Source organism: Aethalodelphis obliquidens, unplaced genomic scaffold, assembly GCF_003676395.1.
Source record: "Aethalodelphis obliquidens isolate GAN/ISIS:26980383/991018 unplaced genomic scaffold, ASM367639v1 scaffold41, whole genome shotgun sequence".
Taxonomy (NCBI): Eukaryota; Metazoa; Chordata; class Mammalia; order Artiodactyla; family Delphinidae; genus Aethalodelphis; species Aethalodelphis obliquidens.
In genome coordinates, this window is record NW_020837985.1 from 6,760,958 (window position 1) to 6,783,215 (window position 22,258).

The 22,258-nt window shown below is 40.3% G+C and overlaps 1 long non-coding RNA gene across 1 annotated transcript in view; it reads right to left on the bottom strand.

The window, feature by feature from the left end:
* The window catches only part of LOC113633791 (uncharacterized), a 67,640-nt gene extending 48,841 nt beyond the window's left edge, over positions 1-18,799 (bottom strand). The window contains exon 1 of the long non-coding RNA XR_003438337.1: positions 18,627-18,799. This is a non-coding gene — a long non-coding RNA (uncharacterized LOC113633791). The remainder of the gene's footprint in view (positions 1-18,626) is intronic.
* Between the last annotated feature and the right edge of the window lie 3,459 nt (positions 18,800-22,258).

Here is a 22,258-nt window from a genome sequence, read left to right on the forward strand (position 1 = left end):
GCACTTGTTATTTTCTTTTCCATGTGTGACTAGGAATCCTTTTGTGAACCAGAGACTAGAAATCTTGCACTGATTGTAATATGGCAGTCATTCAACATCTCCCCTGTCTGTTCTCACTAAGTTCATCTGACCCAATGGGAATGGAGAATCTCAAACTGCTTCATGGGTCACTCTGGAAAATTCCAAAATGAAGCTTTTTTGAGAAAAGGAGACATTACCTCAGAACTTCCACATGTAGCTATTATGGAGTTTTTGTTTATGTGAATGGATATTTTCACCAGATATTGGAAAAATGCTAAAGCTCAACTCCAGTGCAATAAAGGCAACTCGTTTAGCCATTGACTTAGAGTATTATGAGAAATATAGTTAAATTAGACGAATGCTCCACCAGAACTGTGGCCAACACAAATTATCATTTCCAAAAAAGAAAAATATATAAAGAAAAAACAGATTTCTGTCATTTTCCTTCTTGCCAATGTCTCTGAAAAACAGACTTGGTCTCAAAATTAATACCTTAAATTCCAAATGACAATTGAGAGATTAGGGAAGCCTAGTCTCTTTGTTGACTGGGTGGATGGATAGATGAGTATTCAAGATTTTTTAAAAATTTATCTCCTGTGAATAAATCAATGGAATAGTAACTGAGAAGGCCTTCGGGATGCTTCTTGGAGGACAGGCATTTGAAGAAAACAATAAAGGATGAGTAATTAGAAGTGAAGTTTGGGGAGAGGATAGTTTTGATTGAAAGGAAAGTATAGAGAAAGGTACAGAGAAAACTAAAATAAATGAAACTTTATCTCCCATATAAAGAACAGTAAAAGTGTCTCTCACTTTCACATGTCAATAGGAAAAAGCAAGATTTTTTTCCAAATAGAAATCAGAAAATTTTTAAAAATACTTTAAAAATGTGTTTCTAATCAATAACATTTTCTTATTAATTTATGGCTCATTTCTTTTTAAAAAATATATTTACCTTGGATAAAAGTTATGAGCATACACTTGATTTTAAACTAGGAAAATTCCATAACCTAATACAAGAATTTTCGTTTTCCATGTCCCTACTATTCTTGTCCACACAAATTCACATTTCTACAATTATTATCACAGTGTATATACTATTTGATATTTTAACATTATTTTGCAAATGTTTTATCATTATCTTTATAATTATTATATTTAATTATTCATAACACTTTATTGAATGGAGAAATCATAACTTACTGAGTAGGACCACTCAAGTGTTTCAATGTTTATGAAGACGTAAATTTACAAAGATACATAAATTTACAAAGATAATCTCTAGTAATGTGGCCTTTTTATTTCAATTAGCTTCTTTCTTCAGGATAAATTCTGATGAGTGACATAACTAGATCAAAGGACATGATCTTCACTGTGCTGCTTCTTTTTTTAACTTAATTAATTAATTAATTTATTTTTGGCTGCATTGGGTCTTCGTTGCTGCACGTGGGCTTTCTCAAGTTGCAGTGAGCGGGGGCTACTCTTTGTTGCGGCGCGCAGGCTTCTCATTGTGGTAGCTTCTCTTGTTGCAAAGCACAGGCTCTAGGCGCGCGGGCTTCAGTAGTTGTGGCACGTGGGCTCAGTAGTTGTGGCTCGCAGGTTCTAGAGCGCAGGCTCAGTAGTTGTGGTGCACCGGCTTAGTTGCTCCGTGGCATGTGGGATCTTCCCAGACCAGGGCTTGAACCCATGTCCCCTACATTGGCAGGTGGATTCTTAACCACTGCACCACCAGGGAAGCCCCTTTACTGTGGTTCTTGACGCATACTGGCAATTGCAATCACAAAACAATTACCAGTTGTACACCAACCAGTATTACATCAGTGTATTAATTTCACGGAGACTTGCCAGCATTGGGTGCTACGGTTTTTTTAACTGTTGAATTATTTAGCAGGTACACAAACAATCAGGAGAATTTTAACTTTAATGAACTACTCCACTAGTACTAATTAAGCCCACATAGGGAGTGTGGAGATAACTTTTTGTTCTCACTCCAGGCAGCAAAAGAAGTAGAGAAAGAGAAGCATGATGAGAGGGGGAACCAAGGCTCTGGACACATAAGGCCTCTGGGCCCTAGATAGGATTTTGACTTTAATTTCAGTGCTGTGCAAATCCACTGTAAGGGAAATAAGGGATTTCATTTGATCCCTGTCCTTCGGGAGCTTTTTAAAAATCTTAATGAAGAGATGAGAATCAGGGTATGTTCCCCATATTCCAAAAACCTGTCCCTAACTCCAGCCCCACCACTATGCAGAGACCAGAGTACCGCAACCAATGCTTGGAGATACACCTTCCCATCTTTAAATAAGACAGGAAGAAGGGAGGGTACAAAGGACCCCCCTATACTGGGAGCAGTGCTGGGTGCTCTACATATCTGGTCTCATTTTACCCTTAACAACAGTCCCTAGGCCAGTCCCATTCTTACAGTGAGGAAACTGAAGTTTGATGTGCTTACTGTGGGAAGACCTTCTGTTTGTCTTCCTTACTCAGGGACAGTTTAGAAGCCAGAGCATCCTCAAGGAGCTTTGATAGAATTAGAACTATTCTTACCCTGTCTTTCATTTTTAAATCCCCAAGGTACCTTCACTATCTCCACCCTGTGGAAACTGGGGCATTCCATGCGTCAAGAGATTGGCACAGCAGGTAAACTGGTCACCACCTATTTCCTTCACCCATCTTATACATGTTTAGAACTTCTAAAGGAGGTCAGTTGGATCCCAGAAGAGTATATCCACTCATCTGGGAATAAATGAGATTAGAAGTCCAAATCTTTAATATCTTCTATGATTTTATACTAGTCCTCTCAGCTCCCTGGGTCTCAATTCCTCAAATGTGCAAGGAGGCACAGGGAGAAACCAGAAGATTCTGGGGATTATTCCTGCTTTAACGATCGATCACAAAATTTTCCCCATGGACTGCACAACCAGGAAGAAACAAGGCTGAGAGCCAGGTCTCCCCAGAAGTGTAATTCTACAGCTTCAGTTTTCTGGAACAACTGAAGGGTGTGGTAATAGAATCCATGGAGAGAGACTTTATGTGGCTACTATTCCAAAGCTTTCTAAGTGCAGTAATAAACAGAGCACATCTTGGTGACACAGAAATTATGAGGCAGAGACTATAATAACAACTCATTTCTGCTTCTATTCACCAGAATAGACAAGAGATACTTCCACTCCCAAGACACCAGTGCAGCAAAACAGTAATTCCATTAGTTGCCACCACATGTATTTTGCTTTACGCTAGTTTTTCTTTTTTTTTTTTTTTTTGCCACCCACAAAAGTGAAACCCAATCATCTGCAGAAGCTGTCCTATGTCTACGAATTAGTGGTGGTTAATTAACTGGATCATATGAAGCTAGGCGTCATGCTTTCCATCCTGGAAAGCAAAGCTCCTCTTTATTAGGTATCTTTGGTTCACAGTAATATACAGTCAATAACTGGGAAGCCATTTTGAATGTATCACATTTGCAAAAGATTTCCTAAATTCTTAAAATTTCAAGGAAACGAGGTGATCATGTTAGCCAAAGTTATTTTTTATCTCCCCCATCTCACCAGCCCCCACCCTTAAAACAATTCTTGTTAGATTTTTACCTAACTTCTGCTGAATACACCAATACACACGGAACTTTACTACTTGATTGTTCTATGATTCGGCCCGCTCTATTTTGTGTAACAGTTGCAGTTATTGGCATGAAACATGCTGCCTTAGCCCAGCTGGAGCAAGGCAAGAAGGATTTGTTCTTTGTACAGCTGTTCTTCAAGGAGCCTCACACATCTTCTTAGCCTTCTTTCCCCCACGTTAAGCATAGATAATTCCTCCCCCATTCCTGGCTGGACATAAATCTCAGATCATTCCCCCATCTTGCTTCTGCGTCCCAAAGCGGTACCACTTGACCAATGCACACTTTAAAATAAGCCACCGAGGGCTTCCCTGGTGGCGCAGTGGTTGAGAGTCCGCCTGCCGATGCAGGGGACGCGGGTTTGTGCCCCGGTCCGGGAAGATCCCACATGCCGCGGAGCGGCTGGGCCCGTGAGCCATGGCCGCTGAGCCTGCGCGTCCGGAGCCTGTGCTCCGCAACGGGAGAGGCCACAACAGTGAGAGGCCCGTGTACCGCAAAAAAAATAAAACATAAAAAAATAAAATAAGCCACCTACACTTGAAACAGCACCTCTAACGTGGGCTGTGTCAGAGAAAATGCCTGGAGTTATCACCTCCCTTGACCTGTGCGCTCCATCTCTATTAATTTTGCCTAAGCATGTGCTTTAATTGTTTTTTCAGCACCTGTGGTACTCATTTGGCTTGTGTTTAGTCCTGTGGTCAATCTGTGAGCTTTGCTCTTTCTCCAAGGCATAAGCTGGGCTATACTGAGAACCAGAGGGCTCGTGGTCACTCAAGCGTTTGGAAAGAATAGAGCCTTTTTACAAAATCAGAAAATCATCCTAGATTGTATTTCGGACACTCCTTTCCCTTTTCCTGCTTTTGGACCTTCTGCATCTCTTCTACCTTAACATAGCTGCCGAGCTTCTCCTCAAAGATAGTATGCTACGGTAGTTGAGAGCTTGGCCTGCCCAGGGTCATATCCAAGCGCTGACATTTGCCAGCTCTGTAGGTTTCTGAAATTCAATATGTTTGTGCCTCATCCATAAAATAATAATAGTACCTCCCTCATTGTGTTCTTATGAGTATTTACTGTATCTAAACACTCAGGACAGTGCCTGGCACATATTGGGTGCTAGCTGTGCTATAAGCTTAGCATGGTGTTCGGGATAATCAGGATTGGGGGACAGGACACCAGGAGTGTAGTCATTACCCAGAGGCTCCAGCAACCAATGTCACCTTAGACCTGTCACAATCTCTTTCAGACTTTCAATTTCTCTACCCATAAAATGGGGAAATCTAACAAGATACCTAGGGTTCTTTCCAGCCCTCCCAGAACGACTTAGCAGAATGACTCACATATACTGGCGTTCAAGAAATATGAATGACTTGCACGTTAAAGATATATGACACCATTTATTGACTTTCTATAAAGCCTTTCTCCCTCCACCAAAACCATACTTGTATTCTCTTTCCTTTTTGCTTCTTTATACGTTCTCCTAATTCTTATCCTTATTTCCAGTACCCATCCTTGGCTTGAAGAACCACTGCATTTCAGTTCTTCTTATAATAGTTAAACATCACCTCCTGCAAACTGTGATTGTCTGCAAGTCTTGGATCATTGAGCTCCTGCCATGGGTAGAACAAGCATCCCCAGTTTGGATGGTAGGTGATGAAAGCTGAGATCTGACTCGTCTTGTAGATACCGCTTTTTCATTCAAACAAATAAAAATGTTAAGGCAAAATGCTTTGTAATTATGGGAGGCAAATTTGGGAAGACTTCAAAGGACAGTAGTGTCTTTTCAGAGTCCCTTTACATCACACCATGTAGGCAAGGCTTCTCATCCACAAGTTGCTGTAATTGGTAACATGGTGGAAGTATTATTAAGAACAGCCTGGGCAGTTGGGGATGAGGGATTGTGTCATTTTGAGGACTGCAATAGAGAAAGGAATCAATTTTTCATGGAAATACTTGGCTTTGCATGGGCCTTTGAAAACCCACACAGTAAATGTAGTGGAAAAGGCAATGTACCACAACAGAAGGCCAGAGGTCTGGGGCTGCCTCAGCTATAAAAGCAACACAGCACTTAATTAACCTTGGCCAAATGTCTGAACCAGCCAGAGATGCAGCCTCTTTGTCAGCTCAATGGGATAATAATGCTCTCTCTTCACTTCCTCAAAGAACTGCAAAAGATCACGAATGTGACAGCATTATGAAAGCAGGAAAGATGACATCTGTTGCAATGTGGTTAGTGACACTAGGGTTCCTGACCCTCCAAGGCCAGAATTTGTGTCCCGTAACCTGTTCTATTTCTTAGTTCTTGAAGCTAGATATAAATCTTCAGCCACTCTAAAATACGAGGGTGCAATTTTTTGCCTTTCCCCGATCAATGCCCTCAAATAGCTTCCTGGATATCTAGAGCTCTTTGTGGTAATGTTCACTGTTAGTCAGTATGTGGCTAGTAATACCTTTTATTATCTGACCATCTCACCTCCTGAGCTTGCTCTCTCACACACCCTGCTTTAAATTCTAAGATCTAGTTGACCTATCTTCCAGTATCTTGAACATTCTTAAGCATTTTTTCTCACTCTATGCTGTCCCTTCTGCTCAGCTGGTTCCTAATCGTCCTTCAAGTCCCAGCTTTTTACCTTTTTAACCCTTTTTCCCCTACAAACTGGTTAGGTTTCCTAGGCTGTGTGTTCACAAAGCCCCCTGTACTTCTCCACAATGATCCACACCACAGTCAATTGGAATTAATTATTTAATTTGTTGTCTATTCACCCTGGACTATTAGGAATCTTTGTAATTGCAGAGACCAGATAGATCTCTTTAATTTTCAACATCTTTGGTGCTTAGCAGAATGACTCACATATACTGATATTCAATAAATATGAATGACTTGCATGTTAAAGATATATGACACCGTTTACTGACTTTCTATAAAGCCTTTCTCCCTCCACCAAAACCATACTTGTATTCTCTTTCCTTTTTGCTTCTTTATACGTTCTCCTAATTCTTATCCTTATTTCCAGTACCCATCCTTGGCTTGAAGAACCATCGCATTTCAGTTCTTCTTATAATAGTTAAACATCACCTCCTGCAAGGAGGTTCTCTGACCTAGTCCTCAGGCAGTGAGGTACTTCCTGCACCCTGCAACTTGTTTATATGTCTACCAAAGGAATTACTATACTGCTTTATTTGCTTGTCTACATGTCTGTCTCAACTAAACTGAGGCCTGTGAGTACAGAAATCTGTTCTTTTCACTGGTCAGAACGGCCATCATCAAAAAATCTACAAACAATAAATGCTGGAGAGGGTGTGGAGAAAGGGGAACCCTCTTGCACTGTTGGTGGGAATGTAAATTGATACAGCCACTATGGAGAACAGTATGGAGGTTCCTTAAAAAACTAAAAATAGAACTACCATAGGACCCAGCAATCCCACTACTGGGCATACACCCTGAGAAAACCATAATTCAAAAAGAGTCATGTACCACAATGTTCATTGCAGCTCCATTTATAATAGCCAGGACATGAAAGCAACCTAAGTGTCCATCGACAGATGAATGGAAAAGAAGATGTGGCACATATATACAATGGAATATTACTCAGCCATAAAAAGAAATGAAACTGAGTTATCTGTAGTGAGGTGGATGGACCTAGAGTCTGTCATACAGAGTGAAGTAAGTCAGAAAGAGAAAAACAAATACCGTATGCTAACACATATATATGGAATGTAAAAAAAAAAAAAAAAGGTTCTGAAGAACCTAGGTGCAGGACAGGAATAAAGACGCACACATAGAGAATGGACTTGAGGACACAGGGAGGGGGAAGGGTAAACTGGGACGAAGTGAGAGAGTGGCATGGACATATATACACTACCAAATGTAAAATAGATAGCCCCCTAGGAAGCAGTCACACAGCACAGGGAGATCAGCTTGGTGCTTTGTGTCCACCTAGAGGGGTGGGATAGGGAGGGTGGAGGAAGACGCAAGAGGGAAGACATATGGGGATGTATGTATATGTATAGCTGATTCACTTTGTTATACAGCAGAAACTAACACACCATTGTAAAGCAATTATACTCTAATATAGATGTTAAAAAAAAAAGAAAAGAAATCTGTTCTTTTCATCTTTGTTTCCCTTCACCTTGCAATATCTGGAAAAAAAAAAAAGATGGTAGCACTTAATAAATATTGAATAAGTGTTAACCAACGTCTTCTTTTTCCAGATGAAAATGCCAAGTACCTACACAGATGAAGAGACCTTACTACACAGGACTCAGACCACTTTACCCTAATTCTTTCATTCAACAAATATTTGAGTTTCCTCATTCTAGGTGATGTAGTCTCAGTGGAGAATCAAAGCCATCTGTAATGACTTTGAGATAGAGAGACTATACTTACCACTAATGATATTTTCACTTTTTGTCCCCTTGAACTTAACTATCACCCTTCTTCTAAAAGACCTCAAGAGAATAAGACTTAATTTTGCCAAAAGAGTGACTGAAATCCCACAAAGCATAGGTGCTCCTTAGTAAAAACTTTCTAGCTGAAATTAGTGACCACCATGATGTTATTGAACTACTTTCTAGTGTCACTTTCTTGATTGCAATATGCCATCTGGCAAATACTGCATTTACTGGAATAAGCTCTACGGTCATCAAGAGTCAATTGGAGATTACTTAGAGGACTAAAACGAGAACATGGAAAACTCCCAGAGCCACAAGGCTCTCTGCTTCTTCCCATGGGAAGAACTCTGTTAATGGCATTGGTCCCATCCTCCTTAGCTTAATCATGAAGACTCATCACACCTTCTTTCTACTTTAACATTCAGTGATTAATTACCCCCAAGACTGTGAATGAATCAGAAAATAATATAACATTGAATTGGGAAAGCCATCTCTCTCTCCTTATAGGAATCAAAGCAACAACATGAGGGATCAGGTTGCACAGAAATGGATTTCAGATTAGTCACAGAACTTGCTGAAATAGCCAAATTCAGAATACAGGTTAAAGTTCTGAAAAGAAAGAGAATAAGATTTTAGGACCCATTCCTGTAATTCCCTTAACTAAGCTCATAATTAAGTCAGCTCATCAAAAATCAGAGTACGCTGAATCACTTTGTTTCAGACACGGGAATAGGAGGGATGGACAACGTATTCTAGTCACTGGAAATAAACAAACAGCATTTTTGTGTTTAAAATCCTGGTTCAGCCACTTACCAACTGTGTGACTTTGGCAATGTACTTAACTTCTCTGGGTCTCAAGTTCCATATTTATAGAAGGTAGAAGGTGATAATAGCCACTTCACAGGGCTATGGTGAAGACTAAATTATGTTATGAATGGAACATAGTGCCAGTGAGCATTAGTTCCCTGGCCTTCTCTAAAATTAAATCCTTCTCACTTATCGGTCAATAGGAGATAATCCAGGTTGAAAAATCGGTCTGCATATTTTGAAAAACTGTGTAATATAATGTTCACTAAATGAATACTAGTTCCACCCATCCCTCACCCCAGCCCCCATGTAATTCATTGATTACTTCTCTGAACCTCGACTCCCTTGTCTATAAAATGGAGGCAATAGGAAGTACTTCAAAGGATTATTGTGAAGCTCTCATGAAGCAGTCCGTATGAAGGACTTAACACTGACTGATGTGCTAAGTACTAAATAATATTGGGTGTTATCATGATAGAAAGTATTATTATGAATGTTTCTCATTCTTATCCTTTATGCCTGCCTTCTCAAATATAAATATGAGTGTTACTGGGAATATGAAGCAGTGGTTGCTTTTTGAAGGACCTTCCCAGAGCCAAAATTCAAATCCATGAGTTCATGATCATCTAAATGGTTGTTTATGGCCATAGCCTGGGCTGGTGCTTGACAGCCTGGCTCCCAGAATTCAACGTACTGAACGTTTTCACGTTGTAGCCCTCTGTTTGGGACTAGGGGTAAAGGGAAAGGGAAGCACACTTCCTAACCTCAAGGAAAGCACATTGTACAAAGAAATACGCATGAAAACAAAATCAAAATCTCCCCTTCCCTTCACATCACTTAGGGGAAAAAAAAAATAGATCCCCACTGAGAATTGTAAAAGTTCCTGCAATTGTAGGAAAAGGCTGATTTGTCTGTAGCCATGGTAACAGGTAACCACCAGAACTGCCTTTAAACCTGTTGAATTGATCAACAACAACTCCCCTCAGTGAACTTCCTTATTCAAGCCTTTCAAACAGTGACAGTCCCTGGCTCTGGAAAGACAGCTGACCAGGAACTGATTCACTCTAGGAAACACACCTCTGAGAGTCAATCAACAGCAGTTTCCCCCAAAGAACCTCCCTTATGCAGATGCCAGATCACTTATACCCCTAAAACGCCCCATCTCTGACTTCCACACTTCCCCAGCCCCCTGTGAGATCTGCCGCCTGCTCTGATCTCACTGCAGGGCACCATGCCTCAGCAGCATAGCTCTCCCTCATTGGGAAGAGTATCATCAGTTTTGTCTTTTAATCTGAGATAATGAGTGACGGGCCCCTCATCCTTTGACTCTGCTACGCACTTTACCTCAAGTTAATTCCAGATAGATTAAGATTAAAATGCATGTGAGTGCATTGTATGTATATGATCATAAGAGCATTAGGACAAAATATACACTTTAAAAAATATATAGTTTTGCCATAGCAATGGTCTTTTATTATTACTTTTTTCTGGAATGGCACCAAAGGCAGAAACTATAACAGTAAATACAGGTAGAATGTAAACTTCTGTAAGGTAAAATGACACAACACCATCATCACTACTCAAAACCACCACCACCATCAAACAACAAAACTAACACCACTAACAGCATCACTATCACCGTTACCACCGTTATAAACAGAACTAAAAAGCAAATGGCAGAAAGAAGGGGAAATATTTGCAATGTATAAGATACCATGAAGATTAATGTTCCCAGTATACAGAGAGCTCTTAAAAATCAGTAAGGAAAGACATAGGGGTAGATTTTAAAAGGTCAAAGGATACAAAAATAATCACAAAAGGAAGAAATGCAAATAGCAAGAAGGAAGAAAAGACTAAAGGACAACAGATTAGAAAGTTCAGTATTAACAGTAGTCATAGAAATGCATATTTTAAAAGATTGGCAATGCCTAATTTTTTATCAAAACTGTTGAAATGTATTTTCATATACAGCTGGTAGAAAGGTAAATTGGTCAAATCTTTTTGAAAGGCTATTTGGCAATATGAATTAAACACCGTAAGAACATGTGATTTATATCCTGCAATTCCACTTCTAGGAATTTACCCCAAGAAAAATAATCAGATAGTAGCAAAAATATTTTTTTAATATTTCTTGCAATATTGTTTATAATAATGAAAAGTGGAAACTTTATTATATATCTATGAAAATTGTTTTAATGCAGTATTATCCATGGAGGCAAAATGTAGACTACTCTGGAGTACCTATAAAATGAGGTAAATGTTCATATGTTGATATGGCAAAAACGTATACGATAGATTATTAAGTGAAAAATGTTAGGTTGCAATATTCTAGGTATAACGTGATCTCATTTTTTAAAATACAATTTACATATGCATATTTTCATTCTCTCATTCAACAGCAAAAATTGTATCATCTATTTTGTGCAAGACACTATTCTAACCACTGATGCTAAAACATGGTCCCGGACTCATGGTGCCTACAGCTCGGTGAACACAATCTGAAGAGATGCACAGGGCACCAGAAGACTGAGCAATGGCTGTCTCAGGTCAGCAGAACTAGGAGGCCTAGTTCATTCATTTTCTTCTGTTTTTTATTTTAAAAACAACTTTTAAATTTTTGAAAATTCTTTCTCTTTTCTTTTGAACACTTCCATATCAAAAAGGAAGCCATTTTCTTTTTAGAGAAAGAAAGGAGGAACACTTTCTATAACATGAAGTATTCAGGCTTATAATGTTTTAGTATCTTCCATCGAAATTCCCTTCAACAACCTAACTAGGGCATTTCCATTCCCCTCTCTTCCTCTCTCTTCTCCCTCCCTTGCCTCCCATTCTTTCACCTCCTCCCCTCTCCTCTGCCCTGCCTTCCGCTCTTCTCCCTTCTGCTCCTTTCCTTTCATCATATCATCATCTTCTTCATATTGGTCATAAGTATCTTGCCTTTGAACTGCTTCCCAATAGGGTGCATTGCCCCTGGGCTCTAACAGCCATTGGTGTGAACAATGGAATCACAAGCTAGGGGTGATTTGTCATACCTCACCCTTACCTAAGTAGTTGTCTTGGTGTCAAACTTTGAGAAGAAAATTTCAAAACAGAGCAGCATTAACCAGGGAACAAAGTGTATTTAATGTCATCTCCAAAAAGCATCATTTTTTATAAGACAAGTTCCTTAAATGCCTGAAAGGGTACGATCCCATCACTTAATTTTTACCAGATTTCGCCACTAAGGGATTTTTTTTAATGCCTCCCTGCTAATATACCTTCTTTTGCTTACACACACGTTTCAACCCTCAAACCTGAACAAAGCTGAACAAAATCCCACTGACTTCAGAAAGTTTTTGATTTCCTGAGAGTTTTATGATATGCCTTTGCCTACATATTTGAAGGGCATGTCGAATCAGTGTTACTCCAAGCAGGGTTCAGGACCTAGACTCATGCCAAGTGCAAAGCACATCAGGGCAAATTGAGATACTGACTGGGAATGGTAGAGGGAGAAACTAACAAGGATATAATAGGGAGATGGGACAAAATGAGGGTAGACACAGCCACACATAGGAATAAGACCACAAACAAACATTAAGTGCTTAGAGAGAAGGACAAATCCTTGCTGTCCAGTTTCAAGCAAGCTTTGAGAGTCTGCTCTGGATGAAGTAGGCACTGATGATGTTAACAGGATTTTCTGCCCTCAGACTCATGTTCATTAGAACCCACTGCTTTTATCTATTCACTCGGATAAAGCACCACTTTTCTAGTGAAATTCAAGATGCAATAGATGTGAATAATGCTGAAATAAACATGCAGGTGCAGACAGTTCTTCAAAGTAGTGATTTCATTTCCTTTGGATATATACTCAGAAGTGGGATTGCTGGCTGCACTCCCATGTTCATAGCAGTATTCTTCCCAACAGCCAAGACATGGAAACAACCTAAGTGTCCATCAATAGCTGAATGGATAAAGAAAATGCAGTATATTTTATATACAATGGAATATTATTCAGACACGAGACAGAAAGACATCATGTCATTTGCAGCAACATGGATGGACCTTGAGGGCATTATGCTAAGTGAAATAAGTCAGAGAGAGAAGGACATATAATGCATGATCTCATTTACATGTGGAATCATAAAAAAGCTGAATTTAAACAGAGGGTAGAATGGTGGTTGCTTAGGGGGTAGACCAGTAACAACTGAAATCTATTTTCTCAAAGTTCTGGATACTGCAAGTCCAAGATCAAGGTGTCAGCAGCGTTAGTGTCTGGTGAGAGCTCTCTCCTTAGTTTGCAGATGGCCACCTTCTTCTTACCGTGTCCCCACAAAGGCTTTTCTTTGTGCATGCTCATGGAGAGAGCAAACTCTCTTCTTCTTATATGGCCACTATTTCCGTCTAATTAGGACCCCACCCTTATGACATCATTTAGCCTTAATTACTCTCTAAAAGTCCTATCTTCAAATACAATCACGTTAAGCGAGAGAGAGTCATGGACATATACACACTAACAAACGTAGTAAGGTAGATAGCTAGTGGGAAGCAGCCGCATGGCACAGGGATATTGGCTCGGTGCTTTGTGACAGCCTGGAGGGGTGGGATAGGGAGGGTGGGAGGGAGGGAGACGCAAGAGGGAAGAGATATGGGAACATATGTATATGTATAACTGATTCACTTTGTTATAAAGCAGAAACTAACACACCATTGTAAAGCAATTATACCCCAATAAAGATGTTAAAAAAAAAAAAAGAGTTTGGGCTTCAAAGTATAAATTTGGGGAGACTAAATAAATAAATAAATAAATAAATAAATAAATTTGGGGAGACACATTCAGTCCATAGCATCTCCTATTCTTGATCTCTTCGCTGGATTTTCTTAGACCAAACCCCACCAGATATCAGAGGCAAAGAACCCCATTCACATAGCCCATACAGAAGAATGCTCAGGCCCAGAGCAGGTGAAAAGAATGGAGAATATATCTGGAGAAGCCAGAAAACTTCCACTGCAGTAGGCTGAAAGGATAAGTCAGTGAAAAAAGTGAATTAATAGAATAAATAACATTGTAAAATGTTATGGAGAGTTGGGAGGTATAAGAGCACATTCAGGGCAGAGGAGTTATGAGCAAAAAAGTTGAAGTCACCAGGGATTCGATGTGGAAAGATCTTGTATGCTATGCGAAGGATTTTGGACTTTGTTTATCCAAAAGCCATGAGAGAAAACACAGAAAAAGAGGACAGAATTAAGGAAAAATGATGAGTTCTATTTTGGACATAATTAAGATTAAGAGCCCTGTGGGATATTCAAGTGCAAACACCCAGTTTGGAGTTCAAGAGAGAGAAGAAAGACGGAGAGGATATTTAGAATTCATCATTGTACAGTGTAGGCTTGGAAAAGATTTCCCAAAGATAGTGTACAGAATGAAATTTGAATTTTAAATACCTAAAACTTATATTGTAATTATATAATTTTGGAGCAACTAGAGTTGGTAAAATATGAAGATTAATATATGGAGATAGCTAAAAAGATCTGCACTTTTCACAGTTAGCTGGAAGAATTAAAGCAAAGTTTAAGGGAGATGATTTGACATAATTTGAATTCCTCTTTTTTATCCAACTGATATTAGAAGATATATTATGAGTCAGGTACTATGCCAAATGCTATAAATACAAACCTTTGGACTGTTCTCAATGAAATTACAGCTTGGCCGCAGAAATAAGAAAACAGGCAGGGGCTTCCCTGGTGGCGCAGTGGTTGAGAATCTGCCTGCTAATGCAGGGGACACGGGTTCGAACCCTGGTCTGGGAAGATCCCACATGCCGCGGAGCAACTAGGCCCGTGAGCCACAACTACTGAGCCTGCGCGTCTGGAGCCTGTGCTCGGCAACAAGAGAGGCCATGATAGTGAGAGGCCCGCGCATCGCGATGAAGAGTGGCCCCCGCTTGCCGCAACTGGAGAAAGCCCTCGCGCAGAAACGAAGACCCAACACAGCCCAAAATAAATTAATAAATAAAAAAATTAAAAAAAAAAAAAAAAAAAAAAAAAAAAAAGAAAACAGGCAGAAAACTCTAATATTGAGCTAGTGATAACAGAATGTTTGGGGAAGAAACTTTCCTTAAATTCACTTGCTGATGGAGGAAGTAGGCATGAGTCCAAAGGACAAAAAGCTTAAAATTGACCAATCTGGAAAGAAAAGTAGTATCAATTCAATTGACAACTGTCCACAGGCTTGACCTCATGACAGGAACTAAGGGAGAATACCACTGCAAAGCCCTGGTGTGGCGTGAAACTTTGACTTGTGACAGAGGCAGAAATAGAAAGCCCTTGACCATTAGCTGATGCTGTCATTTTAGCCCCTAATTGAATCATTTGGTTTTAATAATGCTATCAACCTTTGTAAAAAAGAAATACATCAACTTTCTCACCCAACCATGATGGATAACTGGGACCAGACTTACCCTCCTACCCTAAATAACAAACAAACAAACAAACACCAGAAAAATATGTGAAGCAAATATCTTCCAACATTTTACACTGGACTGTGATCCCTATGAGGAGGGAAACAAAATATATGAGCCCTACAATTGCCCTAAATTTCTACTTGGATGTACTTTCCAGACTGCAGTGTAAGGGAAGGCGCCCAAAGAGAATACGGCATTCTCGCTGAACTGAAGAGACTGATACTGGAGTTCAAAGAGGGTAGCACGGCTGAAATTAGTAAAACAGGTAACCAGAGAGGTGGAAAAGAATTTCTTAAGCATCAGACATGTCTGTAAAGGCTCTTTCAAGTCTATTTCTAAGCACAAAAGCATGTGTGCGTCCAGTAAGGTTCCAAGAAGCCAGACAAAGAATGACTAGGAAACTGTAAGCTGACTAATATCACACAAGGATAGGATATGCTCAGGTTCTAACCAGTCATCATGGAGAGTTCTCCAGGAAAACCAGGGGCATTAGGAAGTATCACAGAAGGATCTATTTAGTAGCACTGAATAAAGGGCATTTTATAATGAAACTTACAAACAAGGTATAAAAGGATCAAGTTGATCCCCAAGTAACTTAGCCACACCTGGCAGAACAAAATTGAACACTCTTTAAGAGAAGACAACAAAAAATTCCGTGCTCAAGACCACAAAAAATATGATATTCAGTATACAAAAACTGTCAGACATGCCAAGAAGAAAACGGACCCATATTAAAAAAAAAAAAAAATCAGTAGAGACAGACTCAAAAGACAGATGATGGAATTAACAACAAAGAACCTTAAGTAACCACTACAAATACACTCAATATGCACAAGGATTTGAAAAATATAAACGCAATGAAGAAAAAATGGAAGATATAAAAAAAAAAGTGAAACTTTGGAAAATGAAAAAGGTAACATTTGGAAAGCAAATTTCACTGAATGAGATGGCAGATTAGACACTGAAGAACAAAATGTCAGTTAAATTGACGATACAGCCACATACTATTCATAATGTAATACAGAGAAAAAAATTATTGAAAAACAAATCAACAGGGCTTCAGCGATTTGTGGGAGAATATAAAACACCACAGCATAATAGACAAGAGCACGAGGGTATGGAACAGATAGAGCACTTGAGGAAAAAACGGCTGAACTTTTTTCAAATTTGTTGAAAAATCTAAAACCAGATTTAAGAAAGTCTGCAATGGGACTTCCCTGGTGTTGCAGTGGTTAAGAATCTGCCTGCCAATGCAGGGGACATGCATTCAAGCCCTGGCCCGGGAAGATCCCACATGCCGTGGAGCAACTAAGCCCATGCACCACAGCTACTGAGCATGCACTCTAGAGCCCACGAGCCACGACTACTGAAGCCTTCATGCTCTATGGCCCACGTGCTGCAACTACTGAGCCTGCGTGCTGCAGTTACTGAAGCCCGCGCACCTAGAGCCCGTGCTTCGCAACAAGAGAAGCCACTGCAATGAGAAGCCTGCGCACCGCAACGAAGAGTAGCCCCTGCTCAACACAACTAGAGAAAGCCTGCATGCAGCAATGAAGACCCAACACGGCCAAAAATAAATAAATAAATAAATAAAAAGGAGGTCTGCAATTGCCAAGACAGACAATAAAAGGAAAATGACACCATGACAAACCATAATCAAATTGTAAAAACCAGTAATATAATCTCAAAATCTTCTATAGAAAAAAGTTATTATTTACAGAGGAACAGAGATAAGAGATGAGAATGGTTAACACTACGTAAACCACAGAAGATGGCTTACAGCCTTTAAAGCGCTGAAAGAAAAACACAGGCAACCAGTAGTTCTATAACCAGAAAAAACACTTCTGAAAACTTAGGTAAAAATAAAGACGTTTTTAGACAAACAAAGCCTGCAAGAGTTTACTGCTAACAGATATGGCCCACAAAAAATAAAATTTAAAGGAATTAAAGGAAGAACGGAAATGATACCAAAAGGAAAGCTGAATCAACACGTAAGAATGCAGAGTGCTAAATGTGGTGAATATATGGTAAATATAGGGTACAGGGTAATATAAATATAAATATAGGGTAAATGTAAAGGACAATTTTCTAAATTTTTTAAGTTTATTGTGGTAAGAATAGTTAACATGAAATCTACCATCTCAACAAAATTTTTTAAAAGAATATACACTTTCACCATGATGTTCTTAGCCATAAAAGAAGTCTCAAATTTTAAACAACTGAAATAAAGCTGGGCATGCTCTCTGACCATAACAGAATTAAAATTGAAAGTACCAGCAGATTGAAGGATAACTCAAAATTCCCTACATGGTTATGACATCAACAGTGCATTACTAAATAAACCATGGATTGAAGAGGAAATAAGATGGGAAACTATAAGGTATTTTAAACTGGAAGAAAATTAAAACGTATCAATTTTTGAGATGTGGCTAACGCGGGAAAAGAAAGCACTAAAGTCAATTATCTAAATTCACACATTGAAAAGCTGGATATAGAAGAGCAAATTAAACCCAAAGTACGTGAAAAGGAAGGAAATAAATAGTGTGCAATACGCGTAGTGACAGAAAGTAGATCAGTAGTTGCTTGGGCTGGAAGTTGAGGGTCATTGATCACAAAGGGACAGCAGAGAGCAGTTCAGGCTACGAGAATTTTTCCCTATTTTGGTGGTAGTGGTGATTACATGAAGGTATAGAATTATCAGAAGTCATTGAACTTTACACTTGAACTGAGTGTTTTATTGTATGTAAATTCTGCCCCATTAAATTTGATTTAAAATTTTTTTAACAAGTGCATTCAACATTTAATGAAGATCCAGTGTTAAGCATGGAAGATGGAAATATAAATTAATGAAGATGGTGATTCTGGTTATCCGGCAGCTACCACAGGCCAGATAAACATCTATTTTCCAAACGCTGACCTAAGCCAGTTTGGATAGAATATATAACACATTTGTCACACACACACACACACACACAAAACTGAGTGGTAGGTATAACTCATCCCCACTTTCCAAACAAAGAAACTAAGACTCAAAAGTTTAATTAACCGACCCACATTCATACAGATATTAAGGAAAGGAGCAGAGATTGAAATCCGACTCCACGTGAGTTGACCACCCAGGAACAGAGTGTTGGGGGCCAGATACATCATTGCCAACCACGGTTTGTGTGTTAATACAAGCAAGATTTCGTCCCTAAAATGTGTTTCCATTTGGCGAATTTAGCACTCATCTCTTGCTTTGACTTACTTTCATTTGATTCGTTCCAGTGACTACATTTAGGTGTGTGCTTTTTTGTAAGGCTTTGCATGTTTACTTTTTCATACACCTCCTCCCCTCTTTCATTTTTACCACTCACCTTTGATACTTAATTATCGGAGTATCTTGTGCCTTCCGCCTGGCATGAAATCTCTCGGAGCATGCGCACAGGAGAGCGTTCCGTACAGTGGAGTCTCCTTTTCTTCTCCATCGAGGTTCAGCCTTTCCCGATGCGGCAGGTAGAATGCTGCGGGCAACCGGCCAGGCTGCACACACAATCTGTTTAAGGGATGGAAAGAGATGCAGTGCTCCGAAACATGCCCTCAGCCATTATGCATTTTACAATGTATGCGCCAGGAAAGTGTCCCACTGGCTGCATTATTCCGGAGCCTGGGTGTCCAGGGCAAAGTGAGACAATGCTGCTGCGAGGAGGGTGTGTACGTCCGTATGTGTCGGCCTAGTAGCAGCTGCAATAATGATTTCCCGTCTGAAATAAAGGTCTGCCTTAAGTTGACTAACGAGTCATAAGAGACATGCTTATACTTGCTGCTGTTTACCCCCCTCTTCCTTCAGAAAGAATGGATTTCACACCTGCAAGACCATCTTTCCCGAATGCAAAGGTTTGGAAACCAAAGGTTTGGAAACACCCACTTTAAAGGCTGTATATGGATTTGAGAGCTGGCTCTAGTGTCACTCAGAGGTTGAGAGATTGTGGGTAATTCACTCATCTCTTCTAGGCTTGATGTTCTTTAGTGGCAAATGGAGGAAAAGACACCAGCATCACAGGCAGGGGATGAAAATCCAATGAGATAATGCATTCAAAAACCTTTTACATAAGCTATAAAAGACTGGAACATAATATGTAATTATTGCTCTTGTTAAACATCTCTCTGTTCAGACCCTTCCCCTTACTAAATACCCTTGCTTTCTATTCAAGGGAAAAGCTCTTGCAGATCACATCATAAAAATCATAAAAATGTGCTAGAAGGAACTCAGAATCCAAAACTTAGTGTTTTCACATGGGAAACTGAAGTCCAAGAAAGGGAAATGTTTTGCCCATAATTCTGAACTTAAGTTACTCTTACTTGCTCTGAGATTTGACATTTCTTTGGATTCTAGGGCCTTGTGTGATCAATTAATAACATTATTGTCAAGACATGTCTATATAATAATTCCCAATTCTGTTTCCTAGGCCATTGTTTAGAATTTTCCACAAGGCACACTTCTTGCCAGACAAAACATCTTGTACACACAGAGCATAGTATCAACATTTTGCAGGTTTAAGATCATGCAAATTCCAGCACTAAAAACCGAATCATGAAATGTCAGGGTTGGAAGTAACTTAGTCATTCTATCTGTACTTTACGTTTCTTTGTTTGCTGGATACCCAGAACTCTGGAATCTCTGGTCCATACTTTCTAAGATCCATTCCAAGAGGTACCCAAGTGATGACTGTTTGTGGGACGGGACTGGGGTCCACATCTTTCGAGCAAAGCCTCTTACTGATGGTGGGTCAAGAAGGAATGTGGTTCCCAGGAGCCAGTTCTTCCCAGGCCACCATCTTCCAGCACAAAAATCCAAGGCTCTGAGAGTTCTAAATCCAAACCTGGCCTTCCCCGTTGTTATGACGTTATATTTGTCAAGCCAGGAGGATAGATTTGAAAGTTTATTCGCTTGATTTGTAACCCTTAAATATTTAGACACATGGTATGTGGGCCGCTATTTGTACTCTTGTCCTGGGCCCTGCAAATGTTCGGGGCGGGCATGCTGAAAGCTGTACTTGAAGATTGTTTGCTTGAAATGAATAGCTATGTTTTCCAAACCATAACCCCATAAAACTAGTCTAAGAGATGCTAAAAGTTACTCCATTAAAAAAAAAAAGACTGGTGATAAGTGAATGAATAGAGATCAGACTGCTGCCTATGATATACTTAGCTCTCTCCTGCTGGCTATAATTATCACTATTATTACCATTTTAGTAGTAGGAACTGTAGCAGTGCCATTATTTGCCAACCTTCCTAGTATATATTACTGCTTTAAATTACTGTTTGTTTTTGGGTTTGTTATCTGTCACTCCCCTAAAATATAAGTTCTATGAGAGGGTGAGCCTTATGGGGCTTAATCTCGTTTCCTCAATGACTAGAACAGTATTTAACACACAGTAAGCATTAGATGAACACTTTTTAAAATTTCATCAGATAGGGCTTCCCTGGTGGCGCAGCGGTTGAGAGTCCGCCTGCCGATGCAGGGGACACGGGTTTGTGGCCCGGTCCGGGAAGATCCCACATGCCGCGGAGCGGCTGGGCCCGTGAGCCATGGCCGCTGAGCCTGCGCGTCCGGAGCCTGTGCTCCGCAACGGGAGAGGCCACAACAGTGAGAGGCCCGCGTACCGCAAAAAAAAAAAAAAAAATTTCATCAGACAACTGATTTTAGAATACACGCACAGTAAAAGGCCTCAAAGATTGATAAACACCAGATTGTTTCTACCCATGACTGAGCAGGGTAGAGTTGCAGCCCCAATCATGCACTACATCATTGTCTACCCTCCTTCCTCAGGCACAGCCATGAAGAAAAAACTAATGCAATTAAAAAAAAAAATCAATAAAACAGGGTCATTTTCTATGTTGGTGTCTTGCAGGCTACCTGCAGGACGTCAGTCAGGATGCCAAGGAAAAAGTATACAATGCTCAAATAAGATTGGGAAGTGCTGCATCATCTTGTTATCCTTCAGGGGGAGGGCTGACTGATATCCCCATTTCAAAGAGCAGCAAACAGAGACTCAGAGAGGTTCATTAATCGACTCCAAGTCACACAGCCAGTAAGAGATGAAATGGGCTTCGAATCAGGAGAGTTCAACTCCTCCTGAGCCTGAAATTTTACCGCTAAACTTTCCAAGTATAATACGAATTGGATAGTGTCTCTTTCGTTAACGGAGCAGATCAGTAGTTCATGATGTTTCCCAAAGAACAGCAAAACTTCATGACTTCTACTCGTTCCACCACTTAAACCTTGAGAAACCTTGGCTTAGTAATGAAAGCCTGGTATTAGCGGAAAACTTACCTCATGCACACCACCAAATCACTTCCAGCTTTCCTCAAACCAATGCTTTTATCAGGCACTAACCATGACCTTCTGATATCTTTCAGGAAACACCTGTGTCAAGATATATCTCTGTGTCCCTAACAGTGTGGCTCGTACATAGCAAGGGCTCAACTCACATCGAATGAAGGAATTTTAAAAAAAGGATTTGGGCTTCCCTGGTAGCACAGTGGTTGAGAATCTGCCTGCCAATGCAGGGTACACGGGTTCGAGACCCCGTCTGGGAGGATCCCCCATGCCGCGGAGCAACTGGGCCCGTGAGCCACGACTACTGAGCCTGCACGTCTGGAGCCTGTGCCCCGCAACAAGCGAGGCCGCGGCAGTGAAAGGCCCGCGGACTGCAATGAACAGTGGCCCCCGCTCACCGCAACTAGAGAAAGCCCTCGCACAGAAACGAAGACCCAACACAGCCAAAAATAAATTAATTATTTTTTTAAAAAATGGATTAATGAATTACTAAAGAAAAGCACTGGGGGGCTTCCCTGGTGGCGCAGTGGTTGAGAGTCCGCCTGCCGATGCAGGGGACGCGGGTTCGTGCCCCGGTCCGGTAAGATCCCACAAGCCGCGGAGCGGCTGGGCCCGTGAGCCATGGCCGCTGAGCCTGCGCGTCCGGAGCCTGTGCTCCGCAACGGG